This window comes from Cryptomeria japonica, unplaced genomic scaffold (assembly GCF_030272615.1).
Source record: "Cryptomeria japonica unplaced genomic scaffold, Sugi_1.0 HiC_scaffold_228, whole genome shotgun sequence".
In the NCBI taxonomy this organism is placed as follows: domain Eukaryota; kingdom Viridiplantae; phylum Streptophyta; class Pinopsida; order Cupressales; family Cupressaceae; genus Cryptomeria; species Cryptomeria japonica.
The window spans coordinates 242,501-254,331 of NW_026729050.1; positions in this window are offsets into that span (position 1 = coordinate 242,501).

Genomic DNA, 11,831 nt, shown 5'->3' on the forward strand with positions numbered 1-11,831 from the left:
TGGTCCAAGCATCGGACGCGATTGGGACGACTACCAGTGCCAACCCCTTATCCCGCGATGCGTCCGATACACAGATAGTTCCAAGGCGGCCGAGGAGCCTCACCGCATATCAATCGGGGTGCGAGGCGAGGGATGGGGCGGGAAGGCCCCAACGGCTAGACGGAAGAGGCTTCAGGGCCACCTCGGAATGCTCCAAGCATCGGACGCGCTTGGGGCGACTACCAGTGCCAACCCCTTATCCCGCGATGCGTCCGATACACAGATGGTTCCAAGGCGGCCGAGGAGCCTCACCGCATAGCAATCGGGGGTGCGAGGCGAGGGATGGGGCGGGAAGGCCCCAACGGCTAGACGGAAGAGGCTTCAGGGCCGCCTCGGAATGGTCCAAGCATCGGACGCGCTTGGGGCGACTACCAGTGACAACCCCTCATCCCGCGATGCGTCCGATACGAAGATGGTTCCAAGGCGGCCGAGGAGCCTCACCGCATAGCAATCGGGGTGCGAGGTGGGGGATGCGGCGAGATGGCCCCAACGGCTAGACGGAAGAGGCCACAGGGCCGCGTCGGAATAGTCCAAGCATCGGACGCGCTTGGGGCGACTACCAGTGACAACCCCTTATCCCGCGATGCGTCCGATACGAAGATAGTTCCAAGGCGGCCGAGGAGCCTCACCGCATAGCAATCCGGGTGCGAGGTGGGGGATGCGGCGAGATGGCCCCAACGGCTAGACGGAAGAGGCTGCAGGGCCGCCTCGGAATAGTCCAAGCATCGGACGCGCTTGGGGCGACTACCAGTGACAACCCCTTATCCCGCGATGCTTCCGATACGAAGACAGTTCCAAGGCGGCCGAGGAGCCTCACCGCATAGCAATGGGGGTGCGAGGTGAGGGATGCGGCGAGATGGCCCCAACGGCTAGACGGAAGAGGCCACAGGGCCGCCTCGGAATAGTCCAAGCATCGGACGCGCTTGGGGCGACTACCAGTGACAACCCCTTATCCCGCGATGCATCCGATACGAAGATAGTTCCCAGGCGGCCGAGGAGCCTCACCGCATAGCAATCGGGGTGCGAGGCGAGGGATGCGGCGAGATGGCCCCAAAGGGTAGACGGAAGAGGCTGCGGGGCCGCCTCGGAATAGTCCAAGCATCGAACGCACTTGGGGCGACTACCACTGCCAACCCCTTATCCCGCGATGCGTCCGATACACAGATAGTTCCGAGGCGGCCGAGGAGCTGGGGGATGCGGCGAGATGGCCCCAACGGCTAGACGGAAGAGGCTGCAGGGCCGCCTCGGAATAGTCCAAGCATCGGACGCGCTTGGGGCGACTACCAGTGACAACCCCTTATCCCGCGATGCGTCCGATACACAGATAGTTCCGAGGCGGCCAAGGAGCCTCACCGCATAGCAATCGTGGTGCGAGGTGGGGGATGCAGCGAGATGGCCCCAACGGCTAGACGGAAGAGGCTGCAGGGCCGCCTCGGAATGGTCCAAGCATCGGACGCGCTTGGGGCGACTACCACTGCCAACCCCTTATCCCGCGATGCGTCCGATACACAGATAGTTCCAAGTCGGCCGAGGAGCCTCACCGAATAGCAATCGGGGTGCGAGGCGAGGGATGCGGCGAGAAAGCCCCAACGGCTAGAGGGAAGAGGCTTCAGGTCCGCCTCGGAATGGTCCAAGCATCGGACGCGCTTGGGGCGACTACCAGTGACAACCCCTTATCCCGCGACGCGTCCGATACACAGATAGTTCCAAGGCGGCCGAGGAGCCTCACCGCATAGCAATCGGGGTGCGAGGCGAGGGATGCGGCGAGAAGGACCCAACGGCTAGACGGAAGAGGCTTCAGGGCCGCCTCGGAATGGTCCAAGCATCGGACGCGCTTGGGGCGACTACCAGTGACAACCCCTTATCCCGCGACGCGTCCGATACACAGATAGTTCCAAGGCGGCCGAGGAGCCTCACCGCATAGCAATCGGGGTGCGAGGCGAGGGATGCGGCGAGAAGGACCCAACGGCTAGACGGAAGAGGCTTCAGGTCCGCCTCGGAATGGTCCAAGCATCGGACGCGCTTGGGGCGACTACCAGTGACAACCCCTTATCCCGCGACGCGTCCGATACACAGATAGTTCCAAGGCGGCCGAGGAGCCTCACCGCATAGCAATCGGGGTGCGAGGCGAGGGATGCGGCGAGAAGGACCCAACGGCTAGACGGAAGAGGCTTCAGGGCCGCCTCGGAATGGTCCAAGCATCGGACGCGCTTGGGGCGACTACCAGTGACAACCCCTTATCCCGCGATGCGTCCGATACACAGATAGTTCCAAGGCGGCCGAGGAGCCTCACCGCATAGCAATCGGGGTGCGAGGCGAGGGATGCGGCGAGAAGGACCCAACGGCTAGACGGAAGAGGCTTCAGGGCCGCCTCGGAATGGTCCAAGCATCGGACGCGCTTGGGGCGACTACCAGTGACAACCCCTTATCCCGCGACGCGTCCGATACACAGATAGTTCCAAGGCGGCCGAGGAGCCTCACCGCATAGCAATCGGGGTGCGAGGCGAGGGATGCGGCAAGAAGGACCCAACGGCTAGACGGAAGAGGCTTCAGGGCCGCCTCGGAATGGTCCAAGCATCGGACGCGCTTGGGGCGACTACCAGTGACAACCCCTTATCCCGCGACGCGTCCGATACACAGATAGTTCCAAGGCGGCCGAGGAGCCTCACCGCATAGCAATCGGGGTGCGAGGCGAGGGATGCGGCGAGAAGGACCCAACGGCTAGACGGAAGAGGCTTCAGGTCCGCCTCGGAATGGTCCAAGCATCGGACGCGCTTGGGGCGACTACCAGTGACAACCCCTTATCCCGCGACGCGTCCGATACACAGATAGTTCCAAGGCGGCCGAGGAGCCTCACCGCATAGCAATCGGGGTGCGAGGCGAGGGATGCGGCGAGAAGGACCCAACGGCTAGACGGAAGAGGCTTCAGGGCCGCCTCGGAATGGTCCAAGCATCGGACGCGCTTGGGGCGACTACCAGTGACAACCCCTTATCCCGCGACGCGTCCGATACACAGATAGTTCCAAGGCGGCCGAGGAGCCTCACCGCATAGCAATCGGGGTGCGAGGCGAGGGATGCGGCGAGAAGGACCCAACGGCTAGACGGAAGAGGCTTCAGGGCCGCCTCGGAATGGTCCAAGCATCGGACGCGCTTGGGGCGACTACCAGTGACAACCCCTTATCCCGCGATGCGTCCGATACACAGATAGTTCCAAGGCGGCCGAGGAGCCTCACCGCATAGCAATCGGGGTGCGAGGCGAGGGATGCGGCGAGAAGGACCCAACGGCTAGACGGAAGAGGCTTCAGGGCCGCCTCGGAATGGTCCAAGCATCGGACGCGCTTGGGGCGACTACCAGTGACAACCCCTTATCCCGCGACGCGTCCGATACACAGATAGTTCCAAGGCGGCCGAGGAGCCTCACCGCATAGCAATCGGGGTGCGAGGCGAGGGATGCGGCGAGAAGGACCCAACGGCTAGACGGAAGAGGCTTCAGGGCCGCCTCGGAATGGTCCAAGCATCGGACGCGCTTGGGGCGACTACCAGTGACAACCCCTTATCCCGCGACGCGTCCGATACACAGATAGTTCCAAGGCGGCCGAGGAGCCTCACCGCATAGCAATCGGGGTGCGAGGCGAGGGATGCGGCGAGAAGGACCCAACGGCTAGACGGAAGAGGCTTCAGGGCCGCCTCGGAATGGTCCAAGCATCGGACGCGCTTGGGGCGACTACCAGTGACAACCCCTTATCCCGCGACGCGTCCGATACACAGATAGTTCCAAGGCGGCCGAGGAGCCTCACCGCATAGCAATCGGGGTGCGAGGCGAGGGATGCGGCGAGAAGGACCCAACGGCTAGACGGAAGAGGCTTCAGGGCCGCCTGGGAATGGTCCATGCATCGCACGCGCTTGGGGCGACTACCAGTGACAACCCCTTATCCCGCGACGCGTCCGATACACAGATAGTTCCAAGGCGGCCGAGGAGCCTCACCGCATAGCAATCGGGGTGCGAGGCGAGGGATGCGGCGAGAAGGACCCAACGGCTAGACGGAAGAGGCTTCAGGGCCGCCTCGGAATGGTCCAAGCATCGGACGCGCTTGGGGCGACTACCAGTGACAACCCCTTATCCCGCGACGCGTCCGATACACAGATAGTTCCAAGGCGGCCGAGGAGCCTCACCGCATAGCAATCGGGGTGCGAGTCGAGGGATGCGGCGAGAAGGACCCAACGGCTAGACGGAAGAGGCTTCAGGGCCGCCTCGGAATGGTCCAAGCATCGGACGCGCTTGGGGCGACTACCAGTGACAACCCCTTATCCCGCGATGCGTCTGATACACAGATAGTTCCAAGGCGGCCGAGGAGCCTCACCGCATAGCAATCGGGGTGCGAGGCAAGGGATGCGGCGAGAAGGACCCAACGGCTAGACGGAAGAGGCTTCAGGGCCGCCTCGGAATGGTCCAAGCATCGGACGCGCTTGGGGCGACTACCGTTGCCAACCCCTTATCCCGCGATGCGTCTGATACACAGATAGTTCCGAGGCGGCCGAGGAGCCTCACCGCATAGCAATCGGGTTGCGAGGCAGATTATTGGGAAGGGAACCCCCTGGGATGCGGCTCAAGCAGTGCCCAAAGGGACTGGAATGCGGAATCACATCGAGAGACCCAAATGCTATACGAGGGCTCAAATCGAATTATCGATTTGGCCACGACATGGACGCATCGGAACGACTACCTTTGCCGAACCACTCGCAATTGCATCCATACCGAAACCAATAGACATTTCCGTTAGAGCCCTCGCATAGCATTCGGGAATCTCGCATGCCCCTCTAAATCGACCAATGCTGGCGCTCAACGAAAATCCGAGCGCTACCACCGTTCGAGCGCCAGCATTGGTCGAGTTAGAGGGGCACGGGGGAGAATGCTCCAGTCAACACCTCCCCTATATAAGTTATTTGTCCGATTCTCGCACAACCGTAGTCTGCCTCGTCGAATCAAACAACGGTCCCAGATTCCGACTTCCGTTCCGTAGAGACCCAAAAGCTAGATGGAGGCTCGCAAGAAAGAGAGTCGGCGCATAGCAATCGGGTTTCTCGAACGTTTAGGGACCGAGCTCACTTGCGGATAGGGCAAAATCCGCCAAGCAACCCAAAAGCTAGACGGGGGCTCGAATCGAATCGCCTAGGCGGCCACAACAACGACGTGTTGGATCGACTACCAGTGCCAAACCATTCAGCAAGACTAGTCTGTGTCGAGGCCGGATAGAGATTCTCAGAGAGCGCCCGTATAGCATTTAGGAGACCTGCCGCGTCCCTCACACTCGACAAATGGTGGTGCACGTTTATAAATCCGAGCGATCCCAACCCTTTCAAGCACCAACATCGGTCGAGATAGAGGGGCACGGAGGGGGCTGCGTGAGACAACACAGTCCCCTATATAAGTTATTTGTCCGATTCTCACACATCCGAAGAATGGTCATCAAATCGGACAACAGCCCAAACTTCCGACTTCCGTCCCAGAAAGCCCAAGAGCTATCTAAAACGTTCATGGCCGGAACTCGATCGCGGCTATACCAGTCCGCCAAGCAACCCAAAAGCTAGACTGGAGCTCTAGTCGAATCACCTCTGTGGCCATTGCAAGGACGTGTTGGAGCGACTACCATTGCCGAACCATTCCGCAGGTCGAGTCCATACCAAGGCCGCATAGAGATTCACGATGAGCTCCTGCATAGCAATCAGGAGACTTGCCGTGTCCATCACAATCGATAAATCCTGGTGCAAGATTTTTGCATCCGAGCGCTCCAACCAGTCGAGCACCAGCATCAATCGACATAAACGGGCACGGGGGGAGGATGCTCGAGAACACTACCTCCCCTATATAAGTTATTTGTCCGATTCTCAAGCAGCCGAAGTCTGGTCATCGAATCGGGTCAAAGACCACAACTTCCGACTTTACCCACAATGCAAGTCATCGAATCGAACATCGGCCCCCGAGTCGGACTCCATGCGTATGTCAGGTCATCGGACCCAAATTCCGCCTTCCTGCGCATGGCGGGCCATCAATATCAACTCGGTCATCGGACCCAAACTCCGCCTTTCTGCGCATGGCACGCCTTCAAATCGGTCATCGGACCCAAATTCCGCCTTCCTGTGCATGGCGGGCCATCAACATCAACTCGGTCATCGGACCCAAATTCCGCCTTTCTGCGCATGGCACGCCATCAACTCGGTCATCGGACCCAAATTCCGCCTTCCTGCGCATGGCAGGTCATCGGACACAAATTCAGACCTCGCCAATATGCCTACGTATCGAATCGGTCATCGGACCCAACTTCCGACTTCATCCATACTGTAGGGTCTTTGAGGTTGGCGCGGTGCGCTCAACCCGGGGAGTCGACCCATCGAAGCATACACCTCCCCTATATAAGCTATTTGTCCGATTCCCACACCTGTGTAGTTTGCACCTCTGACCAGGACATCGACCCCAACTTCCGAACTCGACTGCAACGACGGCACCAGCGCCTTGGTGCGCACCTTGCGACGCACAGTCCCAACATTCGCCTTCCTGCACATGGCAGGTCATCGGACCCAAATTCCGACCTCGCGAGTATGCCTACATATCGAATCGGTCATCGGACACAACTTCCAACTTCATCCATACCGTAGGGTCTTTGAGGTTGGCGCGGTGCGCTCAACCCGGGGAGTCGACCCAACGAAGCATACACCTCCCCTATATAAGCTATTTGTCCGATTCCCACACCTGTGTAGTTTGCACCTCCGATCAGGACATCGACCCCAACTTCCGAACTCGCCTGCAACGACCGAACCAGCGCCTTGGTGCGCACCTTGCAACGCACAGTGCCAACATTCGCCTTCCTGCACATGGCAGGTCATCGGACCCAAATTCCGACCTCGCGAGTATGCCTACATATCGAATCGGTCATCGGACCCAACTTCCGACTTCATCCATACCGTAGGGTCTTTGAGGTTGGCGCGGTGCGCTCAACCCGGGGAGTCGACCCAACGAAGCATACACCTCCCCTATATAAGCTATTTGTCCGATTCCCACACCTGTGTAGCTTGCACCTCCGATCAGGACATCGACCCCAACTTCCGAACTCGACTAAAAAGACCGCACCAGCACCTTGGTGTGCACCTTGCAACGCACAGTGCCAACATTCGCCTTCCTGCACATGGCAGGTCATCGGACCCAAATTCCGACCTCATGAGCATACCTACTAATCGAATCGGTCATCGGACCCAACTTCCGACTTCATCCATACCGTAGGGTCTTTGAGGTTGGCGCGGTGCGCTCAACCTGGGGAGTCGACCCATCGAAGCATACACCTCCCCTATATAAGCTATTTGTCCGATTCCGACACCTGTGTAGTTTGCACCTCCGCTCAGGACATCGACCCCAACTTCCGAACTCGCCTGCAACGACCGAACCAGCGCCTTGGTGCGCACCAAAAGTGCGCACTTTTGGAGGGCACTTTTGTGCGCTCCAAAGGTGCGCACTTTTGGAGGGCACTTTTGTGCGCTCCAAAGGTGCGCACTTTTGGAGGGCACTTTTTGGAGGGCACTTTTGTGCGCTCCAAAGGTGCGCACTTTTGGAGGGCACTTTTTGGAGGGCACTTTTCTGCGCTCCAAAGGTGCGCACTTTTGGAGGGCACTTTTTGGAGGGCACTTTTCTGCGCTCCAAAGGTGCGCACTTTTGGAGGGCACTTTTTGGAGGGCACTTTTCTGCGCTCCAAAGGTGCGCACTTTTGGAGGGCACTTTTTGGAGGGCACTTTTCTGCGCTCCAAAGGTGCGCACTTTTGGAGGGCACTTTTGTGCACTCCAAAGGTGCACACTTTTGGAGGGCACTTTTTGGAGGGCACTTTTCTGCACTCCAAAGGTGCGCACTTTTGGAGGGCACTTTTTGGAGGGCACTTTTGTGCGCTCCAAAGGTGCGCACTTTTGGAGGGCACTTTTTGGAGGGCACTTTTGTGCGCTCCAAAGGTGCGCACTTTTGGAGGGCACTTTTGTGCACTCCAAAGGTGCGCACTTTTGGAGGGCACTTTTCCTGCGCTCCAAAGGTGCACACCTAGGTGAGCACCTTCGACCACACCTTGTAGCACACCAAACTCTGACTTTCGACTTCATCCGCAATGCAGGGTCTTTGAGGTTGGCGCAATGCGCACAACCAGGGGAGTCGACCCATCAAACCCAACACCTCCCCTATATAAGCTATTTGTCTGATTCTCATACATGCGTAGCCTGCAGGAGCAATTAGGACATCGACCCCAACTTTCGGCTTCTAAACGAAAACAAGGTCTTTGAGGTTGGTGTAATGCGAACAACTAGGGGAGTCAACCCATCAAACCCAACACCTCCCCTATATAAGCTATTTGTCTGATTCTCATACATGTGTAGTCTACAGGAGCAATTAGGACATCGACCCCAACTTTTGACTTCTTAACGAAAACAAGGTCTTTGAGGTTGACGTAATGCGCACAACCAGGGGAGTCGACCCATCAAACCCAACACCTCCCCTATATAAGCTATTTGTCCGATTCTCATACATGTGTAGCCTACAGGAGCCATTAGGACATTGACCCCAACTTTTGACTTCTTAACGAAAACAAGGTCTTTGAGGTTGGCGTAATGCGCACAACCAAGGGAGTTGACCCATCAAACCCAACACCTCCCCTATATAAGCTATTTGTCTGATTCTCATACATGTGTAGCCTGCAACAACGATTAGGACATCCACCCCAACTTCTGAATTCGTCTGCGTTGACCGCACCAAAGGTGCACGCCTTGGTGCTCACCAAAATCCGACTTCCGACTTCTTCTGCTATGCGGGGTCTTTGAGGTTGGCGCAGTGCGCACAACCAGGGGAGTCAACCCACCGAATGCAACACCTCCCCTATATAAGCTATTTGTCTGATTCTCATACATGCGTAGACTGCAGCAATGATTAGGACATCCACCCCAACTTTTGACTTCTTAAACAAGACAGGGTCTTTGAAGTTGGTGCAGTGCACACAACCAGGGGAGTCGACCCATCAAACGCAACACCTCCCCTATATAAAGCTATTTGTCCGATTCTCATACGTGTAGTCTGCAGCAGCGATTAGGACATCGACCCCAACTTCCGAATTCGTTTGCATTGACCGCACCAAAGGTGCACGCCTTGGTGTGCACCTTGGAGTGCACTTTGGTGCTCACCTCGGTGCACACTTTGGTGTGCACCTCGGTGTGCACCAAAGGTGCGCACCTTGGAGCGCACCAAAGGTGTACACTTTGGAGCGCACCACATAGGGTCTTTGAGAGGTTGGCGCAGTGCGCACACCAAGGTGGGTGTTGAGGTGCGTGCCGAGGTGGGTGGGTGCTAGGGTGCGCTCCATGGTGGGTGCCAGGGTGGGTGCGTGCTAGGGTGGATTCCAAAGAGGGTCATAGGGTGGGTGCCAAGGTGGGTTGGTGATATAGTGGGTTCAAAGGTGGGTACTAGGGTGGGTTCCAAGGTGGGTCACAAGTTGGGTGCCAGGATGCGTGGGTGTTAGGTTGGGTGCCAAGGTGGGCTCCTGCGTGGGTGGGTGCTAGGGTGGGTTTCAAGGTGGACGCGAGGGCGGGTGCCAAGGTGGGTAACAAGTTGGGTGTTAGGATGGGTGAGTGCTAGAGTGGGTGCCAAGGTGGGTGGGTGCTAAGGTGGATGCCAAGGTGGTTCACAGGGTGGGTGGGTTCTAGGGTGAGTTCCAAGGTGGGTCACAGGTTTAGTGCTAGGGTGCGTGTCAAGGCGGGTGTCGAGGTGCCTGGGTGCTAGGGTGTGGATGCCAATGTGGGTCATAGGGTGGGTACTAGGGTGGGCTGCAATGTGGGTGCCAAGGTGGGTAACATGCTCGGTTGGTTCTAAATTGGGTGTCAGGGTGGGTGTGCACCCACCTTGCCCGAGGTGGGTGCCAAGGTGCCAGTGTGGGTGGGTGCTAAGGTGGATGCCAAGGTGGGTGAGAAGGTGGGTGATAGGTTGAGTGGTAGGATGGGTGGGTGCCAAGATGGGTCACAGGGTGGGTGCAAGGGTGGGTAGGTGCTAGGGTTGGTGTCAGGGTGGGTGGGTGCTAGGTTGGGTTCCAAGGTGGGTGCGAGGGTGAGTGTCAAGGTGGGTCACAGGTTAGGTGCTAGGATGGGTGAGTGCTAGGGTGCAAAGGTGCCAGGGTGGGTGCTAGGATGGGTCGATGCTAGGGTGAGTGGCAAGGTGGGTCCACAAGTGTCAAGGTGGGTGCCGAGGTGGGTGCCAACTTGGGTTCCAAGGTGGGTGCCAAGTGGGCGACTGCTATGGTGGATGCCAAGGTGGGTCACGGGGTGGGTGCCAAGTTGCTAGGTTGTGTTCCAAGGTGGGTGCCAACGTGGCTGCTAGGGTGCGTGGGTTAAAGGGTGTGTCACAACGTGGGTGCCAGGATGGGTGCGCACCCACACTGGCCAAGACGGGTGCAAGGTTGGGTTCCAAGCCCGGTCACAGGCTGGGTGCTAGGATGGGTGGGTGCCAAGGTGGGCACCAGGGTGGGTGCACCCACCCTGGCCAAGGTGGGTCACGGGGTGGGTCCTAGGGTGGGTAACGGGGTGGGTACTAAGGTGCGTGCCAAGGTGGGTCATGGGGTGGGTGCCAAGGTGGGCACCAGGGTGGGTGTGCACCAACCCTAGCCAGGGTAGGTCACGGGGTGGTTGTCGGGGTGGGCGTCAAGGAGCCAAGGTGGGTGGCAAGTAGCCAAGTTGCGTGCCAAGGTGGGTGTCGGGGTGGGTGCCAAGGATCCAAGGTGGGTGCCAAGGAACCAAGGTGGGTGTCTGGGTGGGTGCCGAGGTGGGAGCCAGGGTGGGTCCCAAGGTGAGTGCAAAGGTGGGTGCCAGGGTCAAGGTGAGTGCCAATGTGGGTTCCAAGGTGCCAGGGTCAGGGTGAGTGCCAATGTGGGTTCAAAGGTGCTAAGTTGGGTGCGAGGTTGGGTGCGAGGGTGGGTGGGTGCCAAGGTGTGCTAGGTGGAAGCCCGGGTGGGTCGGCATCCCATGGGTGTCGAGTTGGGTGCCTGATGGGTGCTTCTTGTCAAGTTTTAGTCGTCGGGACTCATTTCGAGCCTTAGAGGTCGTTTCTTGTCCGGTTGCCCTGTCTTCGACCTGGGAACCCAATTTTGGTCCTCGGGTCCCATTTTTTTTTGTCTCGCATCCCACTTTTGGCCTGTGGCCTTTTCGGGGTCGATTCTCGTTTTGGGCATCAGAGCATGTTTCTTCTCCTAAAACCCAATATTTGTTTATTAAGTCTCGGAACACATTTTTGTTCTCGTGGACCCATCATGGGTCTTGGAACGCATTTGTGGTCCTTGGGTCCCATTTTGCATCCCGAAACTTGTGTTTTGGTGCTTGATCCCTATTTTGGGTGCCCACCTTGCACCAAGTGCGCACCCGGGGCAAACCGAGCGCCTTGGTGCACCGGGGCAAGATCGAGCGTGCACCCGAGGCGCCCCGAACATGCACCAAGGTGCACTCGGCCCACATGTGAGCGCAGGTCGTTGCGCCCGAGGTGGTGTGTGGGCACCGCGTTGCAGACGGGACACTGCACGCACACGACGCCCCGTCCAGGTGCACGCACGTAGGCCGGGCCGGGTGCACACCCGACGCCCTAGCAAGGTGCGCGCACCCGGGCAGGGCTCACACTTGGCGAACGGGGCGCACTTCGCGAGGGAGGGTGTGCACCTCGACGGGGGTGGGTGGCCGGGGTGGATTCGCACGTGGGTCGCGGTTTGCTAAGTACACACTGCGACAAGCTCATAAC